At 48.2% G+C, this 9,732-nt stretch overlaps 1 non-coding gene across 1 annotated transcript; it reads right to left on the reverse strand.

Annotated features, from left to right (window-relative positions):
- Window positions 1-1,333: 1,333 nt before the first annotated feature.
- On the reverse strand, window positions 1,334-1,404 carry TRNAG-CCC (transfer RNA glycine (anticodon CCC)). Its single transcript has one exon. It is a non-coding gene; the product is annotated as a tRNA-Gly (tRNA).
- Between the last annotated feature and the right edge of the window lie 8,328 nt (window positions 1,405-9,732).

Genomic DNA, 9,732 nt, shown 5'->3' on the forward strand with positions numbered 1-9,732 from the left:
TAGCCACAATCGCAGGATAGAAAACACTGCTGTGACTCAGATTAGAACCGAGGTTGTGGCAACCACAACTACAAGTATTAACCACTACACGACCACAAAGCCTGCTGACAACCATTGCACTTCTTCTATTTTTTAATGTAAAAACACTCACACTATTTTATCTGCTTTATTCTTGGACGCCGCCGATTTTCGTGCTTTTCTCTCTTTCATGCGCTTCTCCGTTTCTCTCCCCATTCTGCTACATAATTTTAAAAAAATCTCATCTCCCAGGATCCACCGACTGCCTCTACAACAAGCCTCCTGGGAGGTTTCTTTGTCCCATTGACATCTCTGCCTTCTTTCGCTGCTTTTTTTTTTTTTTTTTTTTTTTTTTTTTTTGACGGAGTCTCGCTCTGTCGCCCAGGTGGAGTGCAGTAGCGCAATCTTGGCTCACTGCAACCTCTGCCTCCTGGGTTCAAGCGATTCTCCTGCCTCAGCCTCCCAAGTAGCTGGAATAGCAGGTGCATGCCACCACATTCGGCTAATTTTTGTATTTTTAGTAGAGACGGGATTTTTCCATGTTAGCCAGGCTGGTCTTGAACTCTTGACCTCAAGCGATCCATCCGCCTCGGCCTCACACAGTGCTGGGATTACAGGCGTGAGCCAACGTGCCCGGCCAAATTTCAGGCCAACACCTGTTGACACACATTGCCAGACACACGGAATCCCTCGCAGAACACCGATGGGCCCACAAAGCACGCGGAGGCCGCGGCCGCTGACGATGTGAGCAAATTCGGTTCACGGTGTCTGGGGTACAGCCCTGAGGGTCCACTGGCCACCTCTGCGCAAGGACCAGTCCCCGCCGCTCCCCTCATCTCCACGCAGATTCTTCCCCACACACCTTCCCTTTCTTTGGGCCGCTGAAACCTCTTGGACCTCTGACGTGACTGTCCTGCCCGCAGCTTCTCTCCTTCCAAGAGCGTCATTTCTTGATCCTCTCTACAGTGGCTCAGCAGTAAGCCCAAGGTCCAGCACGTGAATCAGGAACCCGATGATTCTTCGGGTTTGCAGGGATCCGCCCCGTGAATAGACGAAAGTAACAGGTACCAATATCAAAACTGCAGTGACTCACCGGAAACACTTCGTGCTTGCCACTTTGCTAAGCTGTTTGAGTCCAACAATTGCATGGGTCCTGGGTTAGTGTCCTGAATGTCTCTTGCCGCTACTCTCGTGAGTAATGTTGTCACTTTACCTTGTGGTGGCCAAGCCCCTAAATGCACTATTAGGTTATGCAGTATAATTTTGCAGCGTAAAAGACGGGTAAAGGGCCATAATGAAGTGAAAAAGTCCCTGCTGCATTGGCCGGGAATTGAACCCGGGTCTCCCGCGTGGGAGGCGAGAATTCTACCACTGAACCACCAATGCCTCTCCACGGCTTGGGCCTGGAGGATAAGAGAAAAGAGTATCCAAAAAGACTTAGAAACTTCCAACCGCCTTTTTCAAGTGTCGACTAAAAGCTAACAAAGACATCCAGACCAAATGTTTTTATAGGAAACTTTTACTAGACAAAGTTATAAATATCAAAATAGCTCATTTGGTGGATCAAACTCTTAACTCTGAAAAAGGTCTTTCTACCTGCATTATAAACCCCTATAATAAAACATCAGAAATTCATTCATGTTTCTTTTTTCTAATCTTAAATCTTCCATTGGCAATCTCAAACTGCTGCCTTAGAGGTTCTGAGAAGGTAACCTAACTGGTAGTTTAGGTAAATAAAGTTCAAATCCAGGGAGGAAATAAGAAGCAGAAGCAGAATTAGAAGAAAGAGGAAATAAAAGGACAGAACCAAAGTAGAGATAATGAAGAAACAAAGGTTGGTCCACTAAGTTAGTCTTTTGTCGCTGGTTTTTTTGGCAAAAGAGTAATGATCGGTCTCGTAATCATTATAATACTATTATTTGTCTGCTTGAAGATGTATAAAGCATTTGAAGGAAATGTGATGTGAAAAGATTAAGAACCCTTGCCGTCAATGTTTCATTGTTTGGGAGAATCCCATTTCCTAAGTTAATATGCTTTGATGTATTAGCTATGAAAGGAGTAGACTAGTTTAAGGAAATATTGACGGTCAAAATATTAACATATTAGTCTTTTGATGAAGTTCAAATAGTAGAGAGATTTCTTTCCTCAATTTTCAATGGAGACATTCAACTGAAGAGACAAATCCAGAGTTTTCCCCACATGTTGGGTCTGGGAGTCATTATGACTTTTTCAAAGACAGGAGCTGTGACATGGAATCATGCTTCTTCTCTAGCTGAGAAGCCAAGCTAGGTCCAGGCTGCGTCATAAACTTGAGCCCACCAAGGAAATCACCCTTCACATTGACCTCGCAGAGCTTTGGCTGTTCTCTGTTCTTTGCCCAACACCCAAGACACACACCAGCTCTGGCCAACAAACCTTAACATATGATCTATATCAACCAGAGCTACATTTATTCCCAAATCTCCTTCTAAAATACAAACCTGTACTTTCTACTCTCAACTTCTAAATTTACAAAGGCCTCATATGCATCTCAGAGTCACAGATGCTAAAACTTAACCGGTTTTCTGAGGATTATTTGGGGGAAGGGGTATGCATTCAAAATCTTTTGTATGTAAATAATTCGTGTGGTTTCAGATTATTGACTCTACGAGTTCCAGATGCAGATTTAGAACCTTTTAAAAAAATATTTTGTTTTTGTCTCGCAAATCAGCCAGATCTGCAACTTATCAGAGTAAAGCGAAGCCAAGCGGGACACTTAGGAAATGCACTAAGATGTCATCCACTTTCAGTGTCAGCCTGTGAAAATTCAGGCGACAGAAGAGAATGAAGAGAATCTTAAGGAATTAAGCAAGGCCTCTTGCTGGCAGACCAGTGGAAACTGTAGCCTGGTCAACAATCTGTCTAGATTGAGGAGGTCTAAAGTGTAGCCACAGGTTCAAGTACTTTTCTGTTTGTTTCCCAACCTCGATTAAACTCACTAAATTTAGGGACAAAAAGAAAAACCAAAAAACCATGTTTCCCTCCAGTCTCAAGCCAAGGGTCTTTCACATGTGAGGCAAACATGATAACCACTATACTACAGAAACTGCACATACACTGGAAAAGGCAAAACATAATCATGAAAATCTTAGGTCAGCCATTTCTATTATCGTTTCCAAAGTAAGAAATTCAACTGCATTTTGAAATTCGACTGAAAAAAGCCCAATAAGCACCAGCCATCAAGAAGACTATGGCTCCCAATAGGCCCAGGCTTAGCGTTCCGCGCCTACCCTCAACACGAAGACCACGGGGACCCACACCCGGGCTTCGGGCTCCCGCATCCTCCCCCGGGTATCCAGTTCCAGAACTAAGCGCCGTGTGCGGGATCCTTCCGGCTGACACTCTTGGCTCCCAGAAGCTGCAGAAGCCGGCGGGCTTTGAGTTTCCGAGCCCCGGGCGCCCCGTGCCTCGCAGGAGTGTGGACGCCGCCTCGGGGCCTTTTCCCCGGCGCCAGCTGTCAGAGCTCTTGGCTCTTCGCGTCCTCCCAGGAACCGTAGGACCCTCCTTGCCCTCCCTTCCGCAGGCCGAGGGGCGCGAGCTGCGGGCTCTTTCCTCACGGACCCTTTGGCCTCAGCGCCTCGACGTCTTTCTCCCAAAGGGCATCCTTCACTGCTGCTGTCTCTTAGTCTGCCCCACTCAATTTAAGTAATAGTTAATCACACTTCCAAATTTCAGCAGGTACCGTAGCAAAAGCTGTGTCTCAGGGCACTTGGCTGTTTGAAAATATGGGCACATCAACTCAGGCCAAGCCACCGAGTACAAAACCCTGGAAGACCCGGGGGCAGCCCACTTAGATTTCACGATCGCTCCTCTCTCCCTCGTCGGTCTTCTGATTCTTCTTGAAGGGCAGTTTCATTTTACCCTTTACAAAACTGAAACGTCTTATATGTGCTTTTTGTAATTTTTCTGTTCAATAAGGTTTTGGAGTGCGGATTTTAACCTAAGAGGGACAAAGAGATAAAGGCGGTTTTCACAGAAAGCGTCTCGATGGATTTTCACGTTCACCTGGCAGCAGATGGCCAACAGGCAGAAAGAGTCTCTTTTTGCTTGAAGACATTAAAATCAATCTCTCTCTCCCCCCCTTTCCTCTCTCTCTCTATGCCAAAAATTAGCTTCTTGGGAGGCCGAGGCAGGAGAATCGCTTGAACCCGGGAGGCAGAGGTCGCAGTGAGCCGAGATCGCGCCACTGCACTCCAGCCTGGACGACAGAGCAAGAGTGTCTCAAAAGTTTGGAGAAGAAGGTGCCATTTTCCCTAGTTGCTTTTCTTATTGCAGTGGTGACCGCATTGCCTTCAAACCTGAAGTCCGAGTGCTTCCACCCTGGGGAATATGCAGACCGCTGGGTCACTGGACGCCAGGCCGCAGTGCTGGCCTAGTTCTGCTTTTGGCTTTCAATGCAGTCGGCGGAGGCGACTGGACCTCACCAGCGACTGGAGGGCCGAGCTCCCAAAGAGGCCTACTTCATGATAGCCTTGAATCAGGAAATTTCATGAAATCCCACCCCTCTACTGCCCCCATTCCCATATTCTATCTCCTGCCCATATTCTATCTCCTCCCCTGCCCACTCTGAGAGGATTCGCCGCCTTTCTGTCGCGTCTGGACCCTTTGGAGTCCCACATGGACAAGACAAAAGGGGCACTGCCTTTTCCTACAGGAGCGGGAGGAGCCCTCACGGCGGAGGAAACACAGGCTCACAGAGCGCATCCCCACACACCTGAGCCCTGCCGGGTTCCAGAAAACCCAACAAAGCATTCTCTGAAGCTTCTCTTGGATATGTACCCAGAAATAGGGTTCCTGGATCATAGGGTAGATTCTATTTTTAGTTTTTTGAGGAAACTCCATACTGTTTTCCACACCAGCTGTACTAATTTACATACCTATTCACAATGTGTGTGTTCCCTTTTCTCTGCATTATGTCTAACACATCATTCACCTTTTTGATAAATGCCACTCTAACAGGTGTGAGATGATATTCATTATGGTTTTAATTTGCATTTCCCTAATGATTAATGATGCTGAGCATTTGAGAAAAGCTAATTTTTAATGCCTTAATGTTGAGAACTGACAACATTGTTGTGAAAGATAGGAAGCAATAAGGTAAAAACAAAACAATGTCATTCAAACAGGATATCAGATTTGCACATAGGCCTTTGTGGGGCAAATGGGAACCCAGCGCACAAAAAGTTGAATTATATGGAAGCAATATCACAAATGAGTTAGGAAATGTGAAAAAAATAACCAATAAGAGAGATATAATTAAAAATAGACCTAATGGATTCACACTATCACTACAAATACTGGAAGCCCGGGGGTTTCATTTGGGGGAAAGAAATATTTGCTTTCATACATGATCAAAACTAATGAAAAAGCTAGATCCTGAGTTACTTTTCAGGCCTTTACGTTTAAAACTTAAAGTTAGCCAAAGAAAGTCCCCTTTGAGATGGAAATATGAAAATCCGAATTAGCCTGGGGAAAAATCAGACCCCTAGGCACTGTTTGATTTTCTCACTTTGAAGTGGGAAATTAGATCAGATGTACCTTAAGATTTTTCTGGTGTTAACACTCATGGTTCATAATTTTTTCTTTTTAAAGAAAATAGGTATATTGAAACCAATAGACCAAGATAATATATATTCAGAAGGCACCTTAATAATGGGTAAACTTCATGAAAGTTAGACATTATTTTTAAGCAGAAGGAACCCTTAAGGCCCAGAAAAGAATAATGCTGTGCCCACACTCAAGACTAATGGCAAAGTGTGTTTTAGTTAAGTTACTTGGAAAGAGTTTATATAGAATGACAACATCACATAGTTTAAATGAGGGGTGGGATCATAAGCTTTCAGAAGTAGCTTTATTGGGTCCCCCTTCCTTTATTTTGTCACAAATGCTGGGGGGGCACATATGGAGATGGCCACCAGCCTGATTAAGCCTGCCAACAGAGTCTTAGAGACAGACATTTCCAAGAGCCTGTCAAATCTCAGGTTCACAAAGCCCAAGGAAGATTGGGTGCCTGGGAATTGAGCGGCTTTGTCTAAGGATCTTTCTTCTTTGACCTGGGTGCACATGTCTTCACAACCTCAACTGCTATGCTACTGAACGCCATTGCACATGTATACTGTGAATCAACCCTACCACAAACCTGTGACCTAGATTTGAACATACTTTGTTATGGGGAATAGCAAAAGTCAGTGGCTTTGCAGCAACCCCATCAGCTCTGTCAGTTGTTGATCCATATAAGCTGTTCAGGGCCCTGCTCTGTTTAATGTATTGGTGACCCGAATGGAGATCTAAAGCATATAATTAATTCTACAAATCATCCCCAATCAGGGGGCCACTACATGATTTGTGGAAATGCACATCGAATATTTGGATGACTTGGATAATTGGGGAGTGATTCAGTATAGCCAGAATGAATTTATAAGTGACAATTACAAGTCACAATATTTATAGAGATAAAAGCAAACAACATGACCCAGCAACAGCTGTGGGGGAGTGGTGGAAAATTCAGCGGTTGAAATTGACCCCAAGTTAAGTAAAAGCTCCAAATGCTGCCACTGAGAAGGAAAAGAAGCCAATGTGACATTGGGACGTAGTAAGATTAATATTGGACAGACAGGCAGGAACTCCTTGTACTGAAGTAATTAGTCATATGATAAGTGGATTATCATACTCAGATTTTGATTTGCACCCTTTTAAGAGCACAGGAAAAGACCAAAGATAAGCCCAAAATGAACAATAACAAAGTCTAAAAGTGAACAAGTTCCCATTTGAGGAAAAGCGATAAGATCTGCTTTAATTAAAACATTGATGAATAACTTCAAGAGTGTCCTCGAGAAATAGAAAGGTGCTGGGCAATTGTTCCTGCCTCTGTTTCTTCCACATGCTGAGATTTGTAGAGAGAGTTTGTCTGGCAGCATCGGCACAAGGATAATAACCAAAAAGTGAGGTTGGCTGCTCGGCAGGGTGGCTTCACCTCCACCTCTCAGTAGCTGCAGAGTGTGATTCTTCTACTGCCAATGAAATAGTTGGTGTTGGCAGGGCGCGGTGGCTCACGCCTGTGATCTCAGCACTTTGGGAGGCTGAGGCGGGCAGATCATGAGGTCAGGAGATCGAGACCATCCTGGCTAACATGGTGAAACCCCGTCTCTACTAAAAATACAAAAAAAAAAAAAAAAAAAAAACTATCCGGGCGCGGTGGCAGGTGCCTGTAGTCCCAGCTACTCGGGAGGCTGAGGCAGGAGAAAGGTGTGAACCCAGGAGGTGGAGCTTGCAGTGAGCCGAGATCGCACCACTTCACTCCAGCCTGGGCGACAGAGCGAGACTCCGTCTCAAAAAAAAATAAATAAATAAAATAAAATAAAATAAGAAAAAGGAAATAGTTGGTGTTGTCTTCCCTGCGTAGCTCCACCTTATTCTAATTCTGTGACTGGGTCTGCTGACTTTCCCCAGTGCCCTGAGTCCTCCCTCTCAGCTGCCCTTGAGGGAGTCGGAGTGACAGGCAGGGCCTCAGGCTTTGCGCCCAGATATCTTAAGCCATCATCTCCCGCCATCCAGGGCTCAGGTGTTGCAGAGCTGATGAAGCTTCCTGACTTGTGATAAAACTTGCAGGACCCTGTCTCCTCAGGAAGAGAAGAATCACCACATTCACACCCTCCAGCCCTGTTTCAACCTCGTTTGTTTGCATTTGTTTTTAATTTCTTATGTGCTTTTCTCCCTCACCATCTCTGGATTCTCTTCGCCTCTATGGGGAAATTCCTCCTGCTCATTTGGTGTGTCCTTCCCACCCAAACCAGTCCCCAGGGCCCTTATTGCCTGACTAAGGCACTGAGGTTGGGTTGCTGGAGGCGCACCAAGGTGGAGGTCTCTGTTCCCACGTGACACCTAGGAAGGGTGGAGAGAGAGGGGGCAAGTGTTGGATGCAGGGGCTGCCCCCCAATCCTGATGCTAGCTTGGTACAGCCCCACAGCCCCCCTTCCTGGCCCTGCTCAGCCCAGTAACCCTGTGTCACTCCTTCAGGCATTCCCTGAGCCCCTGGGAGTCAGGGCTGTGGCCCTGTGCCTGGAGCCAGTCTCCTGCCATGACAACCAGGTGCCTGTCGTGTAGGCAGCTCGCAGTCAGGACCTGCAGCCTCTGAAAACCCTGCACGGTGCTGCCTATTGGCTACGTACGGTTCAGAGAGGGCCAATTAGTTGCCCAAGGACAGAAGCAGGACTCAAACCCAGGATCCGCTTGACCCAAAAAAACCATTGCTGAGTGAGGCCTGGCCAATTCTTCCAGGGAAGACAGAGAGCACAGAGCTACCTTCCAGGCCTGTGGGAGTCTGGGAGCGGCCCAAGCCAGGGGCGGGGCAGCAACAGGCTTTAGGACTTGAACCCGCTCTCCTCCCACAGGACAAAGACAATTCTGGTCCCACAGTCTTGCATCTGACTGCCCGCTTCGGCCACCCCGAGGTGGTGAACTGGCTCTTGCATCATGGCAGTGAGGATCCCACCGCGGCCACAGACATGGGCGCCCTGCCTATCCACTACGCTGCAGCCAAAGGAGACTTCCCCTACCTGAGGCTTCTCGTCGGGCACTACCCTGAGTAAGATCACTCCTCTTAAGGGGTCCTCTGGGTGGGCCGGGCCAGGGCTTTGGGGGATGCCTGGGATTTTCCACACTTCTCTGGCACTCCAGGGCAATGATCCCTCCAGTAGCCATCCTGGGGCCAGAGGGCCAGGCCAGAGAAATGGCTCCCACTCAACATGAAATTTTCCCCTCCTGGAAAACCCCTTCTGGGGCTGCCCCCAGAGCCCTGCAAGCAGGTGCTCCCAACATCCTCAGCTGCCCGGCTGCACGCAGCTGGACCTGGGAGGCTGGGCACACAGGCCAAGGTCACCTGTTCCCCTTGGGCTGCTTCCGCCGCAGGGGCTCTCTCTGGCGCAGGCTGTGCTCATTTGCAAGATTGTTCAGAATGGAGTTGGGGGCAGCAAGGGCAGGAGCCCCTCCTAGGCCCTAGTCAAACAGGCAGAAAGGGAACCCCATTAGTTACCAAGCAGTTAAGGGAGAAAGGCCCCTCCCCAACCCCCACCCCACCTCCTGACCCCAGATCCCCTGGCTGGAGGCCATCCAGAAAGCACTTGTTATCTCCTGTGGCCCCTCAGCCCGTTCCCACTATCAGGGGAAGCATGGGGATCCCAAACCTCCTGGGGAGTGGTCTGGGAGCTCCCCCGGGTGGGGTGGGGGGTCGTACAGAGCAGGTGGCATGTGTGAGTCTTGGGAAGGGAGGAAGAGACTCAGGTCTTAGGAGCGCCTGGGGAGGCAGGGATCCTGGGAAAAGCTGCCCAGGCCCTGTCTGAGAGGGTAGGGTGCCAGATGCCACAGGGGTCTGAGCGGGGAGTGGGTTACTCTGATGGGTGACCCTCGTTAGTCTAAGTGGGAGCCTGAGATGGAAATGTGAATGTGGACCCAGCCTCAGGACGAGAGCAGCTACGAGGTGAGAGGGTCTGGCCTGTCCCCACCACTGGTCAGTTTCTGGGTGTGCCTGCAGGGCCCCTGGCCACCAGGGAGCAAGCTGGAGGCCAGTTCTGGCCATATGGCCATGTGGCAAGGTAGCCACAGCTGCAGCCTCTTGGGCCCAGGCACACTGGCGTGGATGTAGGGTGGCCCTAGGACCCACCAGGCCGGGCTCCAGTG

This window comes from Pan troglodytes, chromosome 1 (genome assembly GCF_028858775.2).
Source record: "Pan troglodytes isolate AG18354 chromosome 1, NHGRI_mPanTro3-v2.0_pri, whole genome shotgun sequence".
Taxonomy (NCBI): Eukaryota; Metazoa; Chordata; class Mammalia; order Primates; family Hominidae; genus Pan; species Pan troglodytes.